General features: G+C 45.1%; 1 protein-coding gene across 1 annotated transcript in view; it reads left to right on the top strand.

Moving 5' to 3' along the window:
• The first annotated feature begins 6,573 nt into the window (after positions 1 to 6,573).
• FNDC3B (fibronectin type III domain containing 3B) overlaps positions 6,574 to 26,654 on the top strand; it is a 209,525-nt gene continuing 189,444 nt past the window's right edge. Inside the window, exon 1 of the mRNA XM_040612939.1 lies at positions 6,574 to 6,780. The gene's annotated coding sequence lies outside the window, so the exon portion shown is untranslated. The remainder of the gene's footprint in view (positions 6,781 to 26,654) is intronic.

Genomic DNA, 26,654 nt, shown 5'->3' with positions numbered 1-26,654 from the left:
TATATAAAGCTTTTGAGGAGGCTTGTTTCACCGCTTTGAAAATCACCATGCTTTTCCATGATGTTTTCAAAGAGGACTTGTACATGGGCATGACTGGGCATCTCTATTCAAAAGCAGCGAGCCTTCTGCTTCCACACTCCCAGCCAGGTAATCAGAGATGCTCACTGACGGCTAGGGGAGAAAAAAACCCCAAAAGACAGACATGTCTAGGTGTATTTCTGCTGCATTTGTGACTAAAAATACACTAAGCAAAATTCTGAGAGGAGGAAGAAACCACAAGTGCACAGCAACGTGGCAAAGGCTCTGCTGGATAAGAAACGTTGGGAGGAAGGCTGGGGTGAGGGCTGGCTCTTCCCTAAGCTCTCACTGGGATTTATGGTGATCTTGTGATCTAGGGGCTGGAACTGCCATTCCAGCACCAGAGGGGTTTATGACTCTTTTATTGTTTTAAAGTTATTTGTGCATTCACTGTACGCATTATGAAACTGCTGTCGGTTTTCTTTATCTCTGAAAAACCAGACTTCTGAGCCACCGGTGTAGCTTCCTAATCACAGGCATGGAAACTCCTGAACTTTAACTAGCAGTGTTATCTAAGTAGTCGTCTTGGTTTTCCCAGGTGTTTTTTTTAAATTACTTTGGGGGAAAATCAGTAATGATGGTTGTTTCAAAAGCTTATATTTAATGCCTTGCTGTTGCAGAGCAAACCTGCTGAGTCACTGGTAATAGTTTAATTCCAAAGCTGGCAACGTTTCTCATTGATTGCCCTGCATACAAAAATCTCCACATTGTATAGGTATGTAATTAATAGTAGATAAGGCTGTCTATTTAAAGCCTATAAAAAAAAATTCCTTGAAGTTGCACCCTGACGGATTTAAAATGAACATGAACTTTTGACAGAGCACCGTTTGTGGTATGCAGTATGAAGATTCCCAGTGTGCAGAGCAAGGCTTTCATGATACCACTAGAGAAGTCAAAATAAAGGGCAGAAACTACTTAGGAATTCACTAGAAACCTTGGAGGGAGCTAGGAATAAAACCCCCATGTATAGTGCTTCCATTTGGCAAGCAAAATAAATGTTTACTTACTAAAGCGTTTATTTCTAAATTGTCAGGTGTGGCTGCCCTTTACAGGAAAGCGGGTGCATGACTGGCAAGGAAAAAGAAAAAATTAACTAGCAAAATAAATACTATGAAGAGGAAGGAGATACAGCACAGAGGAAAAGTACTGTGATAGAAAAGGGCGATGAATCAGTAGAAGTTTGCTGGTATGTGCAGAAATGACATCTGATTCTTTTTTGTTACAGTGAGAAGAAATTTAAGCATATTTTAAGTAATTCCTGCTTGTGTTTTCTCCCCTGCTTCTTCCTTTGTAGTTGGGGATCTTTTTTTTTGGTTGGTTTTTTTTTTTTTTTTTTAACAACAAGAAGGAAGATAAACTGCTAGTTGTAAAGAGTGCTGCAGGGGAAATGCTGGGGATATAATCACCTAATTATGAATTTCCTGAATGTGCAACATGACCAGGAGCAACTGGACAGGATTAGTGCTGTATGTTTCATCTCCAGCTGTTTCATGAATACCAATCTACAAAATCGTCCAAGAAGAACATTTTTTTTTTTCCATGGCCCTACTTTTGGCTTTAACATCGCAAGCAATACTGCTTTGTTTTCTTTAGAGCTTGAACTGAAACAAGAGCTTTCAACAAAACAAAACCAAAGCAAACCTAACGAGCCAAAGAACTGCTCAGTGTTAGGGAGATTTAACTGAAATATTTGTAAAATATCAAAAGGAGCATCCTTCTCATTGGAAAAAGTGGAACTAACACTGCAGAGATGTGTGATTATGAGACAATAAATGAGACTATTTTCTTCTGGTGCAGTGGTCAGAAGTTATTGTTTTGAATAAGCACAACTGGTGTGTAATCTTCATGGCAAGCTTCTTGAATTGCTTAAGTGCCAACCCACTTTGGAAGCTCTGGCAGATGGGAACTTATTTAAACTTATAAAACCAACGTAGACAAAAATGTAAAAAATGCCCTGTGTAAGTCCTCAGCTTGCAAGCAGACAAATTACAAAGACAATGGTTCTTCTCATGGAAAAGAGGGCAACAGCAACATTTTCTTTCCACGATGCCTTTGTAAAGCTTAAGAAACAACTAATAGAATAATATCCCTGACAAACAACAATTTCTGGTGTGTCAGAAATCACATCTTTAGAATAATGGCCCTGGCGTTTAGAGGGCTTCTTCTCAGCTGCTGGTGAAGTCCCTGGGTCTGTTGTGACTTCCAGTTGAGTTTAACTGGGCATATTTATTGCTTAGTAGTAGCCTGAGAGATTCAAAGATCAGATTAAGGTCTTGCCCATTAAATGCAATAACAGGATGCCCAATAGGCACTGGTTTTATCACAGATGGATGTGCAATCCAGTTATCATGCACCCCACTAACAAGACAGGCAGATAACTTTTATTTCAGAATCTTACAGTGGTTAGTCCTTTGATCTTATCCCAAGAATAAGATTTTTGGGGCTTAATTTCTGCACGTGTTATTGAGCACAAGAAATACTGACCTGTGTCCTAAAAAGGGGAAAAAAATCTGCTAATTAATACCATGAATACAAACTCCTTACCAAACTCGGTCAGTTCATGAATGCAAAAAGATGAATATATGCTCAGTGAATAACTGGCATTCATTTCCTCTAAATAGAGAGGTACAGATAGAAATCCTGGTTCATGCTGATGTTTACATGCCCTAGTTATTTAAAAAGACCGTCCTGCCAAATTTTGGATTCCCTGCGGTAAAAGTGACCGTTAGGAACTACAAACTGCATACACTTGCCCAGAACTTCTTGCTTGTGCCAGTCTCCACTGGCACCGCCTTGAAAATAAAACATTGTAAAGATTGAAGGAATTCAATATGTTTTAATCTGTACAATCTAATCTGCCTTTAGCTTTTGTTTTTTCTGGATAAAAGAGTGAGAGAAGACTACCGTGACCAGATAATACTGTGTGATTTTGAGTACTCAGTTGTTTAAATTGCACTAACTTTAATGGTTCATGATACGTAAAGATAAGGACAGAAAACGGGTTCATTAACAAGAAAAACCAGATAATGTGGTCCAGTCTTCATTCTGTGGAAGGAGTAAGTTATGTGATCACAAGGGGGAGGGAGGACAGCCCCTACATAATTTCATTCTGAATGTTTTCATAAGGAGATCATCCCGTTGTTTGCTTTGAGCATCCTGCCCTTCCCTTTGCAGCGCGAGGTCCGAGTTAGGGGTGCTGCAGCGCCTGCTCTCAGCCTGCTGAGGGGTCACCTAAGGTGCTTCTTGCTGAGTACATCTCTTTTTTCCCTTCCAAGTTGCTGCTGGCCCTGAAAGTAAGAGTCTGAACCTGGAGCTCTTGCTATGGGTAAATGTGACTTGTTAGACACCGAGTCCTGAGCCAGCCCACCCCACAGCTGCTCAGAGATGTAATAACGCACATAGAGAGAAAACTCCTGCGGCTGCAGTCCAACCCGTGTTTGAGCAGAACCATCCACCCTCTATGCTGAAGTTATGTGGTATTAAAAATGACTGAGGGCAGTACACCCCACGTAAAAAAAACCCAACAACAAAACAGCAGTATTTGTAAAATAAATCAACCAAAGCGTTCTCTGTATACTGTCAAACAGCACCCATGCCAAGATCTCAGCCTGTCTGTCCTCCAGAATGAAGAACGTGCGGCTTGTGGGAAAAGGAAAAGTTTAACTCAACAGAAACATGAGGAAAAGTGTCCTGTGAGAATAAAGACCGTCTTCACAGCCTTTACAATGATGCCTGATCTCCAAGGCCACATCCTGATTGTACAGAGAGAATTTCCACTGGCCCCTCTCTGGGATTTGTCACCAAATAGGAGGGGATGGCTGATGGGGATGATGGCAGAATACAGGATTTAGAATCGGTTTGGACCCAGCCCCAGTCAATGCTGCCTAAGTTGCTACTATGTGATAGCTAAACAATTCCTGCTCGAAAGGAGTTAGGGGGTTCTGTCTGGTCCTGGTGTGTCTGCAGCTTGGGAATGACCCTCCTGGAGACATGGATCCAAGAGAAAGGCTAAAGAAGGAGACAGCATTGTCCCTATGTCCCGCTCCTCTGCAACAAGCACGCATGGGAAGGGAAACAGAAGAGATGTGCTACTGCATTTCAAACGCCACTTGCTTCCTGAACAAATAGAAAGATCTCGCTGTGACAAAACAAAAATCTGCATGTTGTTGAAAAAAAACCCCTGACTCCTCAAAACAGAAAAGCAATGTTCATGGCTTTGGTCTGTATTTATTTGGTTGATAGTTCAGGTCAATCGTTTTCTCCAGCGCATTTTGTCTGTCCCTGCTGTGTCACCGTGTAACCTAATCCTTTTCCTTTTTCAGGGGCAAAAGATGTTTCCTCCTGGTCTGATTAATGCTCTTCCTAGATGAGCTGGCTCAGGGAGTAAACCATTAAAGGAACAGTTTTATCTGTTACTTATGTAGGAATTTTCCGAGGAAAAGCATTCCTTGCTTCACTCTCCTTTGCCCTCTTCCTTGGATTATAAGCCATGCCCAGCTTCCACTGAACCAGCTGACAGTTGCTGTTAACCATGTAACAATGCTCTTCCAACTCATCAGGGCACTGTGGCTGAACAGAAACGCTCCAAGGAGAAGGTACACATTTGCTCCAGGCCCAGGCTGGCTTTGCTCTCTTTTTTTGTGAGTCTGGACACTTCTGCGGTTCCAGGTGAGACTGGAAATGTCCCCGTGCTTGAGGCCTCTGTTTTGGCTCTGCAAACGAGGACCTCGCCTTCCTCTGGACCATGAGATAGAAAAGCTACAAATCAGTTCTGTGACTTCATTTCCTTCCTCTTTATTTCTTTTTATTTTGCCTTCTTCAGGTTTGATTCTATTTATTCTTCAATTTGATGTTATCTTTTTTATGTCATTCTCCAACTCAGCTCAGTGATTTCTTCCTCTCTTAACCGACGCCTTTGTTGTCCCTTTTCTCTAACTTTTCCTTCACAAAACAGTCTATGAGACCAAGTAAAGGCTTTACCACCCTAGTGAATAATTAATCTCATCTGACTCTGTAACTCAATCCAGGATCATCAAAAAGTCTGCATGTTTTGGGTCACTAATAAAACAAAACATTTTTCTACTTTTAGATTTTACTCATTACAAAAGTTTTTGCTATTAACGACGAACAATACTTAGTGCTGGCTAACCATTTCACATTGAAAAATCTTTCCCATGGGAAATGGCCGATTTGTTGTGTTTGTAGCAATTATCTATTTCAGATAACTTTATTTTCATTTTTCTGTGTTTTGGTCGCTTAAAAAATAAAAACCCCTCAGCCTGGTTGGGCATGACGTTTTGGTTTTACTGAACTTTTACGCCAAACCAACTTTTCTTTAGACTTTAGAGTTCCAACAAGAGGTAGAACATCAAGGAGTCCTACGGGAAAACCGGTTGTGTTGATATTTTAATGGAAGCTGATGAAAATACACCTGGGCTGCTTACGACTCCACGGGGTTTTCTAGTTTCTGAAAGGAAACCTCACCCGGGTGGGTAGGGTAGATCAACCGCTGATGAAAGCTATAGGGAAAAATAGCGCTGAGGAGTCAGTGACGGGGAGGCCGCAGAGCACACGGCGGATGGGTGACACGCTGCTGTGGAGGACGGCTGGCCAGCCCAAGGGCTGAGGCCACATCAGAAGAGCCTTCATGGCGCTGGCTGTGATCTGTGGCGTGGGTGAGGCCGAGTGCTGGCTCAAACTCTTTGCTGTAGCCAGATGAACGCCCTGCCCATGGCTCCGCACTGCCTCGGTGCAGCGCTGCGGTGAATGGCCACCACGGCTCCCCGGGGCTCAGCCCACGGCCAGGCCATACGCTTCTCCTGGGCGGCAAGAGTTTAAATAAAAACAGGGCACTTCGTAAGCTCGGAAAAACACTGCCTGATGCTTCTCCTCCTCGCTCCCAAGGGATGGAAAGGCAGGAGTGCGCTTCACGGTGGGCCCGAGGGCTCCGCTGGCAGGGAGAGCCCGGCCCTCAGCCCCCGGCCCTCAGCCCCCGGCCCTCAGCCCCCGGCCCTCAGCCGCCCGGGCCAGGGGGTTCCCGCGGCAGAGGCGGCCCCTGGGCGGGACAGCCTGCGTCGCGGTGCCGCTAAACGGGCAGCGGGAAGGGTCGGGGGGCGGCTGACGCCTCATGGGTGACAGGCGGCCGTCGGTAACGCTGCAGGAACGGGGGGCGGCGGGGCTGGCCCTCGGCACGCTGCGAGGCGGTGCCACCCGCCCGGCCCCGGCCCCGGCCCCGAGCCGCCCCGGCCCCGAGCCGCCCCGGCCCCGAGCCGCCCCGGCCCCGAGCCGCCCCGGCCCCGAGCCGCCCCGGCCCCGAGCCGCCCCGGCCCCGAGCCGCCCCGGCCCCGAGCCGCCCCGGCCCCGAGCCGCTGCCCGCCCCCGGGCCGCCCCTAGCGGCTGCCCCCGCTGGCGGCGGGGCGGAGGCGGCGGGGCGGGGCGGGGCGGGGCGGCTGCTCGGCGGGGCGGGGGCAGGAGGGCCGGCGCGCCCCGCCGCCGCCGTCGCCGCCTCTGCCGGCTTTTCGGCGGGAGCTTCTACTCCAGAGTGCGCGGTAGCGTGGGCCGGCCGCGGGCCCCATGTGGTGCCGACATCACTGACATGGCGGAATCCCCGCCGAGCCCTCCTAGCGCTTGCTCCAGCTAGCCGGGACTCACCGCCGCGCCCGGCCCGGCCCGGCCCGCCGCCCCGCACCAGCTCGCCGCCAGGTAAGGACGTGGCGGGGGACGGGAGAAGGGGGTCCCGGGCGGGGAGCGCGGCGGCGGGGTCGGGCTGAGCTGTGCTGGGCTCGGCTCGGCCGGGCTGTGCTGGGCTCGGCGGGCAGCCCCGGGGAGCCGCGTCCCCCGCCCCGAGGCGCCGCTGCCGGTCCCGGCTCTTTTGTTCGGCGGCGGGGCGGGAGCGCGGGGCGGCCGGAGGCGGCTGCGGCGGGACGCGGCCGCACTTGGCGGAAAGTTTCTCCCGGCGCCTTCCCCCCCCCGCCCCCCGCCCGGTGCCTGTCGCGGCGCCCCGGGGCCCCGCCGGCTCTTCCCCCGCGGCGGGCGGCGCCGGGCGGGCAGGCGGCAGCGGCGCTGCGAGGGGCTGGCGGCGGGACGGGCCCTCCAGCACCGCCCGGGAACCCCGCGGGGCTGCCAGCCCGGCCGCTGTCACCGCCTCCGGCCGGCCGCTGGGCTCCGGCAGGGGGAACCCGGGGGGCGCTGGGGGCGCTCGGCAGCACGCGTGGGTGCGTGGGTGGCGGCGGCCCGCGCCCTGCCCTCGGCCGCCCGCCGCGGGAGCCGTGCCCGTGGGGCGGCGGGGTGCGGTGCCCGGGGCCGGCGGGGGGGGCGGCCGCGGGGTGCCGGGCAGGTGGGGACCGGGGCTGCGCCTCGCCCGCCGCCCCCTCCGTCCATCCCTGCCAAACGCCGGGAGCCGGGGGGCACGGCGGAGAAAACGCTGGAGACAGGCGCGAGCGGCTTCTCCCGGCCTCGTCCTCGCCGCCGGCTCTTGGCTTTGGCGGCTTCGGGAGGGAAAACCCTGGAAACTTTTTTTTATTTTGCTTGCCAGACACCTTTTTTAAAATGGCATGCTACCAGGAGACGGAATGAAAAAAGAAAAACTCTTTTAAAAGCTTAACCTCTCTTAGGTTAAGACCACATCTGCATCCCTCCCCTCTACCTTCCCCCCTTCCCGCTTCTCAGAAATGTGCTATTTAAATAAGGTTTTGGCGAAGGTTCTGCGGCTTGGAGGTAAATGTAACGAACCATTTATCCCATCTATATTTGTAGAATAAAAGGCGGGGGGCAAGCATGCCTCTCTCCATATTAGTGAGTTTGTATTTCATTTGCATTTCTTTGTGCACTTTGAGTACCTAAAATTACTGGCCTGACTCCTTAAAGTGGCAGTTTCCCTGTGACAGACAGGGAAACAGAGATACGGGAAAATGAAGTTTCTTGTTTGGTGTTTTTTTTTGGTTAGTTTGGATTTGTTGTCGTTATTGTGCTTTTCGATTTATTTTTTTTGAAACTTGAACGCAGTGCTAGATTTGTGAGAACAGAATTCATGAATCCCAGTTCCCTGTGCCCTAACCGCATTTGCTGTATCCTCTAACCACTTACCCTGCAGAACCCAGGGCTCAGCCAGTACCTTCCTGAAAGGTGCCAAACCAGTCTAACTCGAGCTTAACAATGTGCTAGGTAATGGGATTTCAAACTTGCATGCATTTTTAAGTCTAGAACACTATTTCTCAACCTTTTTTGCAGCTGAGCTCGCTTTAAAAAGGTTGAGACTGGCAGTGCCACTGGTCTGGGCTCTGCTCCTTTCTGATGGGGATTGACTGGTCCAGACACAGATGACATGATGAATGCTTGGCTGAAAATCCAGATAAAGGCATCGCTTCCATAACCTCAGGGATAGGCAGTGGGCTGCCTCCCAAGTGAAGGCATCTTGCTCCTCTCACCCGTTCCACCGGTGGTCTTGCCCACCTACCACCCGCGTCTCGGCAGTAAGAGAACATGCTGCCGGTGCTACCAGTAAGAAAATGATTCTTGGCGATGTTCCCGGGGTCATTTTGGGTCTCGCACAGAAGCGGTCTGTTAGTGCTTTTCTCCTAATCTTCAGCACTTTGTGGTTCCCTCTCAGTTTTTGAAGCAGTTGTGCTTTGTGGTTGTATTTGGACCCTGCTGGGACAGAAGTGTGTGCTGCCCCAGAAGTATCGCATATTGCTCTTCCCAGTTCAGTATCTTTTAGCTATTTATGCTTATAACGTAGCTCAGAGATGAGTCTGTGTGGAAGTTGATATATTTTACAAATATTTCTCTCTTTTTGTTTTGAACCACCGGGACTCATCTGGTTTGGGTTTGAGGTCACTGCTGGGACAGCGATGAGAGGGTTTTTTCATACTGTTAGCCTATAGTTGGCCAAAGGATAAGAAATGAAGAAAGTTACATCCAAAATAAGCAGATATTCTTCTATAGCCAAGAAGCTCAGAGCTGTAACTCCATACCGCAATCATTTTGTCTTTACTCTCGGAAAAGTTTGCAACTTCCAATCTGAAGTGCGTTTGTTCTGGCTGTGTGGTTTTTTTTTTTTTTTCTACGTGTGGTATTTAGTGAACTGAAAGAAGATTTCTGCATCATGCCTCTTCCTTAGCAGAGAATTTATGGGGTTTTTTTCCACCTTATAGATTACTATGAGTGATGAGAGAGAGACAGAAGCAGTTAAACTTCTACAGTTCATAAATATGTGCAAGAAACTATATACAGATCAAGCAGTAAAGTTCTGCATGTGTGGGGTTGAATTCATGAACTTTCTAATTAGTATAATTGGCTTTTCCCTCAAAAACATAGGTTGTCAGTCTGGTGAGCGCTAGTGCGGAACCAAAGTTTACAGTATGAGTAAATGTTTGTAGTGTGAGGATCTTAATTCCTACAAAATACATATAATTACTGAAAAGTCCAAGAGCCTGTATACAGCTGAATAAAACAAATTATTCTCCACAGTGCTGCTGTTCTCAGTGTAGCTCACCACTCCTCTCAGAAGGGAAGATGTGAGGGAAGACGGAGGGAGCTGTGGGGAGCTGCAGGACGGGCAGTTTGGGATGCCCTCGCAGGGCGTCCCTGCCTCTCCACCAAGGATGCTGTGGTGGTGGGTGTTAAGTCTGGAAATCGGGTGTGCCAGTACATCGGAATGGTTTTGTGCAATATGCTGTAGGTTGTCAGAGTCCTGTTTGTTTGCAGTAGCCTTTAATGTGCAGCAAATAAAGAGCAGAGAAAGCCAGCAGACCCCTGTGTAAGTATCAGCTGTGCAAAATAGCAGTGAGGCAAAGGCTTTCTCAGACTTGTTGTTGCACAGAGGACTTGTGCCTAGGTGATCTTTGCGCTGCTGAGCAGCAGCAGCTGAGCGGTAGAGGATCCTTTAGAAACAGGAATATCAAAAGTCGTGTTGTTTACGGCCGAGGTTTAGTGTCCCTGTGTGATCTGTCCCTGGAGATGGAAGGTATGTGGGAAGAGGGAAGTTCTTCAAACAAGGCAGTGGAAATAAAGAGAGGCTGGGTACACAACGGTAACAGGCCATCTACAGGCAGGAATGTTGGGCTGTCAGCAAGCAGATAACTCCAACAGTTTCCAGTGGGGATGCGGGGCTTCGCGTTTTTTTTACCAATTTATTGTAAGCGCCGCTTTGCAAAATTAAAGTTGTAAGCCCCCTCTCTGTTGGATTACGGACAGCCAGGAAAAAAAGCACAGACTAATTAAATATGATTTATTGTGGAATTTGTAACAGTGTTGGAGAGATTAGTTGCCTTTCAGAAACACTGCTGCGGGTGTTAAAATTTGTGCTCCGCTCTGGATGAAAAATGATGGTGCTGTTGAGCAAGTACACAAGAAGAGCGTAGCCTGTTAGTATGATCCTGAGCAGCGGTATTCCCTAGAGGTGCCAGGTAGTGTGGCTTTGAGCAAATCTTCACAGTGCCTTTAATTGGGAAAGGATGCCTTTTCTTGAGCTTAGAGGTTAAAACATAGGGCTTCTCCAGTGACATGCTTTCTGCGTTTGATCTAAGGAATCCTTTGTCTACAAGTAAATTGTGGTGTTTGTTAGCAGATAACAGACAAAAAGCCAACTACACCACCAGCTGTGTAAGAAACATTCTTTATTGGCATTTCTGGTGGTGACAGTTTATAACAGTGGTATATACTGAGTTACTGTTTAGATACTCTGGTTATTAAGCTGCAGCTATGTATAATGTTATTTATGTGATATGAAGCAACATACAATTCCTAAGTAATTTAAGCATATGCGTTCTATTATTTTTTGAAGAGGACAAAGGTTGCAGCTAATGCAGTGACATGTGGCATTTACTTCTTCTGGCGTCTGCTTCTAGTTCCTCTAGAAGCCGCTCAGCGGAGCGACAAGATGGATTCAAGAGCAGGGTTTCTGCTCTTGTTTTGGTTTTGTTAGATTTAGGATAACTGAAGCCAAACACTGGAATTCTCTGGAGATGGTAATAGGCTTGTCTGCTTTCTCTTTGTTGACCTAGTGTATAGCTATTCTGTGGCAGCAATGCAAATACCTTAAAGCATGTTTTATATGTGAGTCTCTTATAATTGCCTTATACGTAATTATGGATGTTTCTATTATTAGGTCCTTGCAAAGGACTCTAATAATAGAATGTGTGTATGTGTGCATATATGTATTTAAACATATACTTCATGCTTTCAGGAATGTTTCATATGGAATGTTTTGAAAAGAGAAAAAAGAAATTGCTCTCAGGAGGCTCTTAATAAAAACTTCAATACGCAACAATTTTAGATGACCCTTGCCACCCTCGGAGATCCTTGGGATGTTGTGGGCAGATTTCCCCACGCTTTTAATCTAAGCTAGAAAAATGTCAAATGTGTTCTGCTTAGTTTGTAGGTCATTCTCTGGGCCTCTGTGCAGCTGTGTCAATTTTTCATGGTTGCTCCCTGTTCCCCACACACCCACTAATAAAATGCTAACATTTATAAGCTAAATCCCCATGTTATCTTTTGCCCCAAGTATTTCTGCGCGATTCTTTAGTCAAGGCCAACGCCGTAGTGAAGTAAAATGGTGTGATTGTTTCGGACCTCGGTAGCAGAAGCAGCATAGGAGTAGCGAATTGTCCTGATTTGTTTTAGGATCACCTTACTATTTTTCTTTAGTGTAAGATTAGTTAGCCGCTAGAATTTATTCTACTTTATAAGTTGCCTTTATTGTGGATGTATGTGCCTAGTCAGTGGCAGTTCCATATAACGTGACCTTCTGCTTGCTGACACTTGAGCTGATGTAGGTATGTTATTAAGTATTATGCATTGTTCTTTGCTCGTTGTTTATTTATTGATGTGGAATAATGCAGCAGAGAAAAAAAGATGATAGCGTTTGTGATAATGAGAGCAGGTTTTCTTCTGGTCAGTGTATTTCTTGCAGACTCATGTAATGTCAACTCACAGAAGAAAAAGAATCGCTTTCAGTGTCTTGTTACTAGCAAACGTGTGGCAAACTGAAGCATCACTTTATTAGGATAAATTAACAGAGCATAAGCAACACAGAACAGCAGAGGTGGTGGGTTATTTGGGGTGTGTAATGCCTGAACTCAAAAGCCTGAATAGTGGCTTTTGTCTGTAAGTACTGACAGAGGTGGTGGCGTTGAAAAGCAAAGGCACAGCTTGGGCTTGACTTACTTGACGAAGCATGTTGCTGTACCATGTGACTTAGTCTTTTGCCTTCCATTTGATGTTTTAGTGTCAAGGATAATGGCTTATATCGAAGTGGAAAGTGGAAAAAAATCCTTCTTTTGTGACCAGATAAGGCATATTGGCATATACCACGTACCTGATTCTTCTAGATGTATTTCAACTGGGTGCAGGTTTGAGACCCAGCTGAATACCTGCCCGCACATTCCTCTGTTCTTAAAGCAGAACGGTGGTTACGTGGCTGGTGTTTCCTTTGAGTTGCGTTTTTGGTTGGCTTGAACAGTTGAAAAGTTCGTCTTGCCCTTCCCCGTTCTTAATCCACTTCACAGATATTAATATCCTGTTCTTTTGTGAGGTACTCTAAAGCTCTGAGGAAATTATTTTTGTGGTGTAATTCCAGTAGATACCTTTTTAGTAATTGTATTAAAAATTGAAAAAAGGGGTAGAAAGTGAGGTGTTGGTTTTCACCAAAACCTGTTGGTGCTGTTCCTCTGGAATACAATGCTGCCTTCAACTGAGGCTACTTTGGGAGCGATGACTTTTAAGGTGAGAAATTTGTTCCTAGTCAGTTGCACTGACTGAAGGATGAGAACACGTTTTTTGAGGGCTGGTTTCCACCGAGTCATCCCCTGAGCTGGGCAGAGGGGCACTCGACTGCTGTCAAATCTTCTACTTTGCCAGGTTAACTAGGAAATTTGTTTTCAAAGCCTGCCTTGGGGAGGGGAGAGCAACAACTCTTTTTATTTTCTGATGCTGGAAAGTGTTAGATGTGGCATCTCAAAGAAAAGCAAATGGAAAAACAACTATTTCTTATTCTGGATTTTTACAGAATTGGCTTCTGCTTTAATGAGTGTTCTTATTCTAAGGACTTCTGCCTTTCTTAGTGTTGTGCCTGCCCATCATTTCTTTGGCGCGCTTATTCATTGGCTGCCCATGGTTTCTGATACTAAGATAGGGTTTTTCTTTTAATTATATCTCTGTATGATTTATGTTTCTTCTGGTGGTTGCACAGCTGTTAACCTCGCTGCATGGCTGAGAATCACCTTTATTTCTGCTGTCGCACTGCAGACCGGAGGCTTGGGGTGCAGCATTTGGTGTTGCAGAAGTGTCCATCCTGAGCAGCCAATGCCATCTGACAATCCATGTGTCTGGGGAACCGAGCGACTAGACACACAGCGCTTAATTTGGCACAGTGTTTGCTCTTTGCTGGCTTTTCTTGAATGCTTCAGATGTGGGTGAGGGAGGGGCTGCAGATCTGTTTGTGGCACGCTGCATTCCCTGCTGTCCTCTTTCTTTTTGCTTCGTGCTCTTGTTCATGCAATGGGTGTGATGCGTGGCCTTTGCATGACTAAAAATGCAGGCATGTGGACACGAGGCAGTTGTATGGGAGGAACGTGTCCATCCACATGCGTAGTGGGGGTGTGCCCGGCATTACTGCCAAGGTGGCTGTGTCTTGGCTCAGCGGTGGGTACAAATGACACAAGAAGGCTGTGGTATGTAATCCCCCAGTACTTCAGAAGAGTCCAAGTGGCCTGATCTGGCAGGACCACAGGGCACTCCTTTTGGATCGTAGGTTGAGTCATTGTTGGTGGTACCTGTCAGCCAGCCATGCAGGGAGAGAAAATCCATGGGTGTCTTCAAAAGCTGGTTTTGAGGAATGGGTCAGAAGTTTTCTGGCTTGTTTGGTAAGAGCGTACATGGATGAAGGGTGATGAGGATGGAAGCTAAGAATTGGAAATGTAGGGAGGTGGCCTGTGTTGTGGCTGTCATGTAGAGGAGGGACCACTGAGGCATGGGGGTGGCGGTGCTGAAGGAGTTAAGTTCCGCGTGGCTTGCAGCACTGGGTGGTCTATGGAGAGCTTAGACTCAGTGACAAACCCAGAAGCAGGTTGAGCTACAGGAAGGTTGGTGGTGTTTATGGGGATGAGAAAGAGATGGCAGAAAAAACAATCTTTACGTTAAATTATTATTTTCAGTCTAAGTTGTCAGTGCCTTAGAGAACGGTGCTTTCCTGTGTTTGTGCTGATATCTGAGCATGCGTATACGTTGTTTCCTCTTACATGAGTGACCTTATGTGGTTGGGGGGAGGTGGGGAAAATGGCATCAGTGTGGCAGATAACTCGCCTATTATAAACTCTGGAGTCTGACAAAGTTTAAAATTCCACGTCGGTGCAAAATGACTTGATAGCTGCAAGCATGATCTGGTGCTCGTATTGCACACCGTGACCCTGCAGGCATTCTGCTCAGAGAAGTTAAAGCGGATTTCTTACCGTCTGGAAAGTTATTTTAGATGTTTTGAGGATGAAGGGTTAATTTTCTAGGAATTCAATGGGTATATTGATACATTCATAAGTTTAGCTCCCTTGACATGGTTTTTATTGCTGTTCCCCGATCACACCTCTAGTGATTTAGGTTATTGTAGATGCTCTCCTGGTCTCAGGTAATACTGATGAAAGTAGCTCTCAGAATAAACAAGTGAAGCGTGATTTTTCTGATACTTCTGTTTCCCCTAAGCAAGTAGGTGGTTCACACCTGTGGTGTCTCATCAATTTCTATTTGTATGTTTTTGTCTGGGTTTATTTGTTTTAAAACTAAATTACATTTTAGTAGGGCAGGACCTCAAAACAACAGCAACAGAAACCAACCAACCAAAAACCTTAAAGGACCAAACCAAAATGACTTCATATGCCACATTATGGTTAACTTCAGATGTAGTTGGGGTAATAGTGTCTTATGTTCAGAGGTCAGAATTAGCCAGCGGATTTCACCAGACACGGGTGTCTTGTTGCATGTTCGTATACCGAGTATATGAACTGAGAACATTCGTATGTATGTTCAATATCGTGTTCAGTGCGTGTCTTGTTGCATGATCCTTGCGGGTACTGTGCTGTGCTGAGCTGTTCCGCGGTGCTGGGAGGGCAGAGTGCCGTACCAAGGCAGCAGCTTACGGCTCACGGAGTTTTTTGCTGCTGTGTCATATGTTCCAGTTTTGCTTCGTGAAGGTCTAGAACCACACGTTTACAGGACTTGGTGCGGAACGTGGGGGTTGCATTATTGGTGGAACCGATACACAAGAAACCTTATGACTAAAGAGGAAAAAAGCCAAATTCTGGGATTTTCAACACGGCACAAGTTCCGCAGATTTTAACACAAGATTGGGCAAAAGCAATCAGAGTTGTTAAGGTTGCTCACGCTTACATACAGTCAGCCTTAATCCTTGTTTCTTGTATGTCAGCTGGTGGCAAAACTAACTTGATTCTGCTCTGCACATATTTATTTTTGCAACTCCATATGCTGCTCTAACAGATGTTTATTATTGCTTATTAAGTTCTCTGGTGCTTTTAACGACCACACAGAAGATAAACATCCTCTGTGACTTTGTTAGATGTACAGTGCAGACTTCTTGTTGTGGATTTGAAGCCTGTTCCTCAGGTCAGCGTGCACCGCAAGCAGCGGTCAGGGCGCTGGACGCCCACGACTGCTCAGATATCTGAAACGGAGAGGAATGGTCTTGTTACCTAATTAAAGTGTCAGCTCTCTACAAGCTCTTGTGTGTGTGGTATTTTATCTTTACCTTTTGCCCTCTCGGTTAACAGAGCTGGACGTGCTTGTCCAGATGTTCCAGCTGCCTTGTTCAGTGGGCAGGAAATGGTGATGGGATGGAAGTTAGGCAATCCTGCCGAGTGCAACCCGAAGGGTCTCAGATCTCTTCCATGGCAGCCACTTCTGGATGAAGCATAAGAGCCAAGTCATTCAGATACTTCTGTAACCGCAACCTATTTAATGTACAAGACGGCTACACTTGAATTTTTGGGTATCTGAATAGGTTGCTTCAGTGATGTGTGAGAGCTGTTATGTTGCAGTAAAGGCAATATTTGTGGATATAAAACACTGAAGTTAGACATCAACCGTTTTACTTCCTTTTGGCATTTCTTGATCATGCAGTCAAACAGGATGATATTATGCTCTAAAAAGTTGCTTTAAAATGTTTTTCAGTTCCTCAGACCTTCTAGACTGTTAGTGTTGTCCATGCTAGCAGATCTGGGTCATTTCTCATCTGTCTCAATAAACCCTTATTTCTCTATTTCCTTCTTCCTTCCTTAGATTTTCTTAAACTACAAGGTATTCATCTCAGTGCATCCTGAATTGTTGGGTTAGTGTAAGGGAACAAAGATGAGTGAATAAGTGGTTGTAGTATCTTCAGAAATGTGAGAGTTGCGAGCTAGAAAATACAAATATGTGAAGACAAGGAATATAATAAAATGAATGAAAAAGTTTGCGGGTAGATAGTGTATTATTTGTGGCTCTGCTGTCATCTAAGATTCTGTGGTGTTCTCTAAATGAAATATAAGCAAGTACAATAGTATGCTCTCTTATGTGATTGAGTTCAGTTGAACAGTGACAGTACCGTCTGTGAGCAAATTTGATGTATCCTCATCACAGGCAGTGACACGGTTCTGCCGCAGAGCTGTGGGCAGCGCTGGGTAGGGTTGAGGTGCTGCTTTCTGGCTGTGGGTTAGCGACGTGGCAGTGGGAGATCTGCCCCTTCCCTTCGGGAGGGGAATACAGAGCGTTGGCCGGGTGCCTGGGCTAGCCTCGGGTTTGTACTTGGGTTAGAAAGTGTGTGGGGATGGCAGGTTGGACCTGTCAACTTTCCTTCTGTCCTCAGGAGAGTTATTTCTCAATTATATGTGTGTGTGTGTGTATGTGTGTGTATATATATATATATATATATATATAAGGTGTCTTAATGATGTATCGGTGTCCTGGCTCTGTAAAGCCAACGAGGTTTAACTGTCTTCTGGTGGTTCCCTGGACGGCTGGATGTGCAGAGCTGCCCCCGGATCGGTGTCCTGCCTGTGCTGGCCTGCCGCGGCTGCTCGTCGTCTTACTGCATGGCAAGTGCAAGGCAATTTGAGGGAGCTATATGCAAAATTTAGGCAATTCAGATGAAGAAAATCTTACGATCTGACTCTCTGTAAATATGTTGGAAGTGCTTGACTGGTTCTGCAGTGAGTATTTTTTATTGGCTATATAATGTTTAAGGTATCTCTGGTTTAGCGTTTTTGCACATCCCCACTTCTCCCAGAAAATGTTTCACAACATTCAACAACTAGTGCATTTCTAAAAAATGCAAAGGGATTTGGCAGGTGGAAAGGGGAAACAAATGAAAGTCTGACTCTTGTCATATGCAAAAATACGCAGTTGGGAGGAAGAAACAGAAAACAACCATTTTTATCTATTCTTTTCTAATACATTAGACAAAGATTTAGCGTGGCTGCTCGATGTTTTTTCTGCCAACATCATCTCTTCCTGACCTTTGTGATCAGTGTGAGCATTGAGGATTTGTAAAGCAGATACAGAGACTTTGCTGTGCAACTGCTTGTACTGTTCGAGCATAGTGTGAGTGTGGTCTGGAAGTGGTGGTACAGCCATGAAAAAAGGCATGCAGCAAGGGGTGGATTTTTATTATGCTTTTAATAGAGATGGGAAGGAAGAGTCATACTTTTTTGCTAGTCCTTCTGGGACTTATTTTGGAAAATGTGTACATTCTGATCACCTTTGTTAGGGAAAGACAGATAAATTTGAAGTGCTAGTTGTGGGCAAGGGTTACAAGCGTGAGTGGAAGTGTAGAAAACCTTTCTTATAGAGAAATATTAAACAAGGAAAAAAGTTCCAGTGAACTTCACTATCTCTAAATCCAATAGACGTAAACACTGTGAAGGTGTACAGGACTATTTAAGCCAAAAGCCAGTGTCAGCAGATGAATGCGTGGATGCAAGCTGTCAGTAAAGACTTTTTCAGAATTTGATCAAACAGCTTAGTCCAAAACCAGTCCAGCTATCCAAGCAAGAGACTGCTTATGACAAGCAGAAAGACCTAGTGAATTGTAATGTATAGAGCTTTATGCAAGGCTATGGAAGAGTATGTGGCTGTCGTATTTTCATGTATGGATAAGGAGCGTACAAATGGCAGAGTGGTTTGAAGAAGTGGGAGAACAGAAAAGGACCTTTTGTCCTGGAATATTGTGTGACAAAAATACTCCAGGCATTCATTGCAACAGCAATATTTATAAACCTGATCTTTTTTTTAATGTATCAACATGTTAAAAACCATTTTTTTTTTCATGTCTGCTTGCACATGAAGTTATGTATGTGTGGAGCTGTATAGTATTGGTGCTGAAACTTTGATATGGCTGCGATCATGGTGGAATTTCATTCCTATAGCCTGTTACTGATACTCACTTTTATTGGTAGAAGGTCCTGATGTACCATAGCTTCAGGAAAGGAGATAGGCAGCTTTCAAAGAGCTTTGAACATCAGGTCAAACGATAAAGGTGTTTTCCAAAGCTGTGTTGTGACAGTGGTGGATCACTTATCGGAGTAAAGCCCAGAGGTTTGTATCCAGAATTTTACTAATGATAATCTCTAGGAAGGAGCATGTTAACTTCAGGATAATTGCAAGCTTCAAAGCAAAATCAGAATACAAGTTCAACTTTGTTTATGCTTTGGCACTGGGGGGAAAAACATAACAAGATTGGTGTTCCACAAATATGAGTTCAGATAATTAAAAATCAAAATGTCTGAATTTATATTTGTTGATATAAGATGGCAGTTATCCAGAAATACAACATGAAACTTAAAAAAACCCAAAAAAATACCAACACACAAACCACCCAAAAAACATTAGTGAACTGATGTGCAATGCCAAAATAGAAATATTTTCGGTTATATGGAAAGGAAAACCTAAATTGCGTCACCTGCAACTTCGGAAGTGGCTGTACAAACAACAAATTAGTAGTTATACTCGCATCACTACTTTAGAAAAGGAAAAATCAGCATGGAGTGAAGGTATTATCTAGCTAATTGCTTGGTAGCTACGCTGAAACTGCTTTAATACTGGCCTGTGGTGTTCCCTTTCTCAGCAGAAAGGCTTTTGTCAGGCAGCAGTTAATGTTTCTTGGAGAGAGAGGATGCAGCGAGTCCTGCCGGCTTTCATCTGAGTGTTTTCTTCTTACAACAAGGAGTCACGGGAACTTGTTGACAAAGCTGTTTTCTGTGATTGAACTGAGGTTTTGTTTTGGGTTGGTTTTTTTATTCCAAAGAGTCAGGTTTTACTTAAATATATCAACACTGTCTCATTTAAGCTTGTGTGATGTGCTTTCATTTCTGAGCTACTTGGGGGAGGGGGCGAAATTGCTTTAATTGTCTTGATGTTAATGCAGAAGAACTGGGAGCTTGTTTCCATCCATCAGTGCTAGAGACTTGAAACAAAAGCCAAGCAAACTTCCAGATGGTTGCAGATCCTGGATCCCAGCCACTGCCCGATGCAATTCAGTACGCCTGCCTCTATCATTTAACTGCTTACAAAACAGCTGTCTGCCTGGCTTCATAAGCGTGGGCTTCGCTTTCCTTGGCAGTGGGTTGAAGGAGGAAGGTGAAGCAGTGTGGTGGGGCAGGAATGGTCCCTGTGGGGTCCTCAGGCTTTGGCCAAGGCTCCTTGCCAGCAGTGTAAGGGTTGGCTTGTGAGTTCTCCAGGGTTATAAAACACCCAGCTGTTGACTTTCAGAGTTGTATGACTGGGCAGCTGAGAACTTGGATGGGCTGGAGGATGAGCTGTATTGACAGAGGAACAATGCTTTCACAAGCATGCACACATACTCCCCTCACTCCCCTTTTGGTGCTGGGGGTGCGCGCTATCAGAAATCCTGTCGCTAATTAATAATCACAATAAGCCAGTGCATGTGAAGTGGGGTTTTTTGTTTGTTTGGTTTGGTTTGTTGTTGTTTGTTTGTTTTTTCCATTTAAATTAAAAAAAGTCTCTGGCAGGGGAGTTAATGAAATGGCTGGGAATGGCATCTTGCATTGTGGCCGCTTGTTCAATCATGGTTGACTTGGTGCAGAGTATGTCAGAGTTGATTTTATTGTTCTGATGGGATTTCAGCCCAGTATGGCAAGGGAGGAGTTAACATGGGCAATAGGAACTAACTTAACTTCAAGGGCTGGTGGGAGAGCAGGAGGGCAGGAGCTGGCTGGAAGAACCTGGCTGGGAAGAGGGAAGAAGGGGCAGAGGGAGCATGGAGCATCCCTGGGCTGGGCAGGCAGGGGACCGGCCAGCAGGTTGGCGGGGCCGTGGCACAGGCAGCAGCAGTGGTCTGTGGGGGTTTATTTAGGAGTGGCTGGATGTGGGCAGCTGGGTGCGGTGGTTTAGATCCCACCTACAAACTGCTAAGCACTTCCTAATTTAGGAAGCTCCATATGACAGAGTTTGCAGTGTGAATTTGTAGTTGTTAATGTGGACAGCCAGAAAGGTCCTGCGAACTGATAATTTTAATTAGCGTTACTGACCGGGACAGGCTGTCAATTTTAGTAAGAAACCATTAAATAAACGTTGGTGAAAAATGAATGTGGTCGTTCCTTTGCTCTCCGTAGATACCAAAGCACCTCACAGAGGCAATGCATTTCATTATCCCCATTTTACAGCTGAGAAAACAAGACACAGAAGTGAAATAACTGGAGATACTTGTTTGCTGGGGCTTGCTCCAATTGAGGCTGGACTAGAAGTCTTATTAGTGGTCTGCATGTGTCTGGGGGTTTCCCTCCCCAACATGAGACTTGACAAGCCTCCTGGCAGTGCCTGTGTGTGGTTCCAGTACCTCTGCGAGCCTCTCCCGGAGGAGGATTGCTGACAGCTTGGCAAGAGGGTAATAACTGTTTGCGTTCTACTTAGTATGTTATGTTGTATCTGTAGGAAGTCTTTGTAAAAGGCTGACTTGTTACAGGTGAGGGGGGTGAAAATGATTTTCTTACAAATGCCAGCTAAGATTTTTGCAAGCTAGTAAAATTGTCAGTAGGCAGTACAGCGTGCGCTTAATTTAGTAAAGTTATAGTTCTTTCTTAGAAAGGGTAAGGTTATCCTGGCTTACTTGTAATTTATATTCCTGGTGAGCACATAAAGTCATACTTCCCTAAGAGGAGGAAATACCGTTCACTTCCCCTGGCTGATCCCATCTACTTCAGTAGCTAATCTTTGGATTTCAGGTTTTTAATGTTGTGCCCAGCTCTGATTTGCCTGGCTGCTGCTTCTGCTCACTGGTTCTTATTGTTCTTGAATGTCCGATCCTTGTTGGCCCTGGGACCACATAAATAAATCTTGCGCGGTGCTATAAGTCCTGCTGGAGCGCCATGCATTGAGCTGCACCTATGGCATGGCTGATGCACGAACCGTGTTATCAGCTCCCCATTTAAGCTGTGGTCAGTTAGCTGCCAGCTCTTAATGCTTTGAAGATAATTCTTTTTGATTATGCAGCGCTAACTCATTTATCAGTGTTGCATGGTACTAAGTCAAGCGCTGGCTGAAGAATAGACGTGTGCTAACACGGCTATCTTCCCAGCCAAAGGTGTAATCTTGTTAGAGGGTGCACTTGGATTTGTTTGACAGGACCTGTTTTATATAGAACAGCAATGCTGATTACGTTCATATATTTGAATTCCTTTTCGATGGAATCCTACGCTGACTTTTGATTGTTTTGTCTGAAAGCTGTGCCTTGCTAATGGGATGTAATGGCACTGGTCATCTTGCGTCGCTCTCAGCTACTGGTGCTGGATCGGTATGGTCTCCCCTCCGTCCCTCCACACCAGTGCGTCCTGTTGTTGACAGTAGGTTAGGCATTTCCTTAAAGGCTTAACCCAAAACTTAATTGCAAGATTCTGGGTTTGACTTGGCCGCTGAGGTAATTCATCAGGCTGTTTCTTGCCTTTTTTGAATACTGAGCAGAAAAACTCATTAAATGCTTTTTTCCTTGCATTGTTAGCTGTATTTTCATTTCTGTTTTGCAGTGGGGTTATACTACTATTAGATTTCAGTCTTTCCTGATTTATTTTTAAAAGCAGCTCATTTCTGTTTTCCTGCAAGTTGTGATTATTTTTTTTGGTTTGACTTGTCTTGACTTCGGTCTTGGTTTCATTTAGCAGTTTTCTGTAGTTCTAGTTCACTTTCATCACAGTTCTTCTTTCCCTCCTTTACTCCTTTTTATGTTGCATTACATTTATATTGTCTTTCTTTTAGCATGGAATCAAGATAGCTTTTTAGCCAAAATTTCCCACTTTTTCAAACAAGGGGATCGTAATTTCTCATTTCCAGTTGTCTGTCTTTAAAAAAAATTATATATTTTAAATGAGCTTACGATTGTAACATACATAAATTTTCTTTCAAGTCAGTTTTTCCTCTCAATCCTCATCAGTTTTGGGAAATGAACATTCGTTGTTTTAAATCTAAACTGCGTGTACAAACTCCAATTAATCTCCCTCTAATAATGTTTGATTGCTGTGGTGTTTCAAAAGCTCTCATGGGATGGTCCTGACTGGTTCTGTGAAGATGAAACTTCCAGCTGTTGGGAGCTGAGTGTGCAGAAGCCAGAAGGATAGGAAAACACTGACATTTTTTTCACACATCTTATATAGGTTTTATGTGTATGGTGTAGTGAAGTTTTGTTTGCTCTTGAGCTATGTTTGAATTTCCTTTGTGGTGTAAATCAAATAGTTCTCTAAATACTTCGTAGGCAGTGGGGGAAGGAAATGGTTTCACAAGTGTTTGCTGTACAGAACTTGGCGGATCATCCCAGTGAAGTAGTCAAACATCATGATATTAAAAAAGGAGGTGCTGCAATCCAACTCTGCGTGTATATTGATAGATAAAATACTACAGATGTACATCAAAGTGCAAGTTCGTGGCCTGATTACACAGCTCTAACTTCGCGCTGCTGCTGAAAGGTCAGTCCTGCCTCCAGCACCCTTTATTCCTATTGCTCCTCTTGTCTTGCCTCGGCGAGTTAGACCCCTGGGTTGGTCTGGAAGTTAAACTGCGGTCTGACTTGCCTTGCCCCTGGGCGAGTGCCATCCTGGCACAGCGAGAGGGGCAGCAGCGGGGGTTCTGGTGTGGCTCCGCTGGTGCTGGCTTGGCAGTAGGCTTGCTTCAGCCTTCCCTGAACCTGGGCTCAAACAGCGGAGCTGTGGCTTCCGAGGTGTCGGTGGCGTATGGTCCTTCCTGCGGCGGCGGGGTGCCCGAGTGGGGCATGGTGTGCCTTGGGGTACCTCCTGCGCCCCGCCGGCTTCCCGCTGCCAGGCTGGCTCCCCAGCCACAGCAGCACCTTCCCCCAGCAGGCAGGGATGTTCCTGCTGGGGTACAGTGCGAGGGGGTCTGTCCTCGTGCGGACATGTGATGTGTTTTACTTTGGCTTTACTCTTGCAGTACTCAGGCTTTTGAAACCAAACCATAATCAAAAAGATGTTTGAAACCAAAGCATCGGTGATCATTCTCCCTGTCTGCTAGTCTTGTCCCCTAACCACCACCTCCCACACGAAAGGAAGAGGGTTAAGAGAAGGTAAGTGCAGAAGTGTTAGAGCTAAAAGCCTCCTGGTTTCCTCGGGGCTCTGCTATGCGCGTGTGGGACAGCTTTCCCTTAAAGTGTTCCAGTAGTACACCTTAGGAAGTGATGTGCAGGTTAAAAGAACAGCTCAGCTACCTGGTTTTGATTCAAATAACTTGTTCTCCTTTAGTGTTCCCTTTAGCTATCTGTCCCAATACCTCAGTTTCTTCCTCTGTTGAAACCGTCCCTGCTCTTTGTTTCTCACATTTGAAGAGACAGGCTTTCACATCCTCTGTTCGACAAGGCGAGAAGGCGTCAGGAAAGATCTTCCCTTTCTCTTCTGAACGGCTTGAGGCGGAGATCTTGTCTGTCTTTATATTTACTCACTGTGAAACGCGTTGTACTGAATAGCAGCCACCTAGCCTTCCTGGAACAGCGTGTGCTGCAAGAGCACAAACACCCGGGACCCGTGGAAGGGCTGGGAGCCGCGGGCAGAGGTGCATGGTGGCTTCTCCCACGGCCGGGGTGTCCCTGGCAGCCCCTGCGACCTGCGCCTCTCCTGCATTGTTTGAATGCAGCATTAACACTGTGCGGTAAGAATCTCTCCTAATTACTCGCTGCTAAAATTTGGTATTTGATAGCTACTTAGAGGCAGAGGGAAGAAAGTTTATAGATAAAAGTCGGTCACTGCTTGTTAATTGAAGTCTGTCTTTTGTCAGGGATAATTAGTGCAGCATTGGTAAGAGATAAACAAAAGTTCAGACGGAATACAGCTGAGCTGTAATCTGCTTATGGTAAAGCTGAAATAGCAAAGGGTGTGTTTGGCTCAAAGTGCTTGTCCAAGGATCTTTGACTTCTGTCCTTATGGGGGAAGGGATAGTGAGCTTTGAGGCGCAAGCACGATTCTAATGCTGAAATACAGAGGTAGGAATGAGTAACAGAAAGGTATCTGTAACAGAAGTGCCTCTTCTGTGTGGTGGATCCCGGGCGGTGTAAAGAACTATTAGATTATTAACATCTCCTGTTAGTAACGCCTCTGTTGGAAATCTCAGCTACTAGGATGCATCCAAAAAGAAGCCTACTGAGATATGGAGCAATGCTTCATGGAGACTTTGGTTTTTCCACCCAAGAATGTAGCCCTTGGGTCGTGTTTCCCTGTGTGTGTGTAGAGAGATAGAGTTCTGCTCTTAAAGCAGTGGGCTTAACTTAATTGAGGTCAGCTGAGTTTATATAGGTTCACCTACAGCATGGCTACATTTGCGCTCACTGTTGTTCTTTGCTTGCATCATTGGAGACTTGGTTTCAGCAGTAGGCTTTGTCTGGCCCAGGGGTGGGTGAATGGTTTCAATGTAGGCGTGAGGGAGAGTTGGGATGCTGGACAGGGAAAGGTCTGTGTAATGCAGAAAGAATTCCAAGCATCTTTTTGGTTAATTCTGTTTTTTAGAGGACTGCTAATGTGGCTTGATGGGAACTTGCATGCTGAGTGCAGCTTAAAGTTTCTTGATTATTTCTGAAAATGTTTTTGTAAAGTCTTCCTGAAAATCTTTTTAAATTGCCAATAATTGTACGTAAGACGAAACAACTCAAAGCCCAATCTTTTTACCTTTATTATTTTTGCAAAACTACTGATAATAGCCTGGCAAATACTACAACGCTGCATCTACTTTACTTCTAATGAAGAAGAGCCCTGAGCCCATCTGATTCAATTAAATGTGTGCTTTCCTGCTCAAGGACTGAATTTTACTATGCTTGGTATAGTGTACTGAAAATGCCTTATTTTTCCTACCAATTGTTTTGATTTTAAAAGGAAAAACTTATTTCTACAATATTCCTCTGCGAAATGTGCTGCTGCTGTTTCCAGAACACACAGAAGGGTTTTGGATGCTAGGATTTTGTTACTGAAGTAGCGATGGTGACTTTTATAATTAAAAATTTATAATTAAAAAGCAAACAAACAAAACCAGCTTGTCAGAAATGGAGATAGGAAATGTCCGTTACACTAGACACTTGGGTTCTGTAAAACTGGATTTGGAAAAACATTGAGGGCACTTTATATCCTCTGAAACACTGCATTACCTCTTCCCTTTCCCGCACCTTCCTACAGACACTTATTTTCTGTAGCAATTACTCAGGTTAGAATAAAACTAATAAAACTGGCAAGCATATAGGGAGCCTTTTCTCTGATGCACATCTGCATAGCTTCATTGTTTTCAAGATATTTGTCCCCAAACCTGTTAATTTTCTAAGCTGTTAAAATTATGTTGTCAGTGATCTGATAATCTTCAATGGCTTGCATTTAGATTGCACATTCCTGACCGATAATGTGAACCGATAGCATTAGAGAACTGGTTGAGGGTCATAGAAGTGCAATAACGGGGATGGAGGTTTTTGAAGAAGTTTTTCCCAGATTAATTAATACCTGTCAACATCTATTTCTCAGTAAGCTTAATGGTTTTGGAGGAAGAGATGCTGCTTTGAGAATAAAAGTTGAGGATGCAGCAGAGTGTACAGTTCATATGAATAGTGGAGAAAAACTCAAATACTTTTTGTCATGTCTTTAAATGATTTTTGTTGCATAAGACTGTCTCGCAGGAAGCTTTGAATCTTGTGGATTTGGTTCAGGTTTGTCAGTTAACTTCAGTGGACGGAAAAGGTCTTATAGAAAGAACCTCACTGGAAAGATTTTGACCATTGTCTTAGTTTCTTAACTTTTTTTCTCTTTGGTATGACTCAGCAGTGGTGTTTAGCTAGATTGCTTAGATTAATTTAGGAAGTGGCTTTTTTTTTTTAATAGGTCTGTATTTTGTTGTACGCTTGAACTGATGGCGTATAATTAAGCACTTCATTTTGCTTCCATTTGACATCTTTTAACTAGTTATTTGGGTTGCTTTATTTTGCATTACTTTATTTTCGGTTGAGAAAGTACACTTCTCTAAGGGTACAAAATTAAGAACATACTAATTGCACAACAATTTTGGCATGTGTAGATTGCCTCGGTGTCACCTAAGGACAAAGACTTCACTGCTTACAT

This window comes from Falco naumanni, chromosome 13 (genome assembly GCF_017639655.2).
Source record: "Falco naumanni isolate bFalNau1 chromosome 13, bFalNau1.pat, whole genome shotgun sequence".
NCBI lineage: Eukaryota > Metazoa > Chordata > Aves > Falconiformes > Falconidae > Falco > Falco naumanni.
The sequence above is the reverse complement of the archived record's forward strand: the minus strand, read 5'-3'. Positions and strand labels throughout refer to the sequence as shown.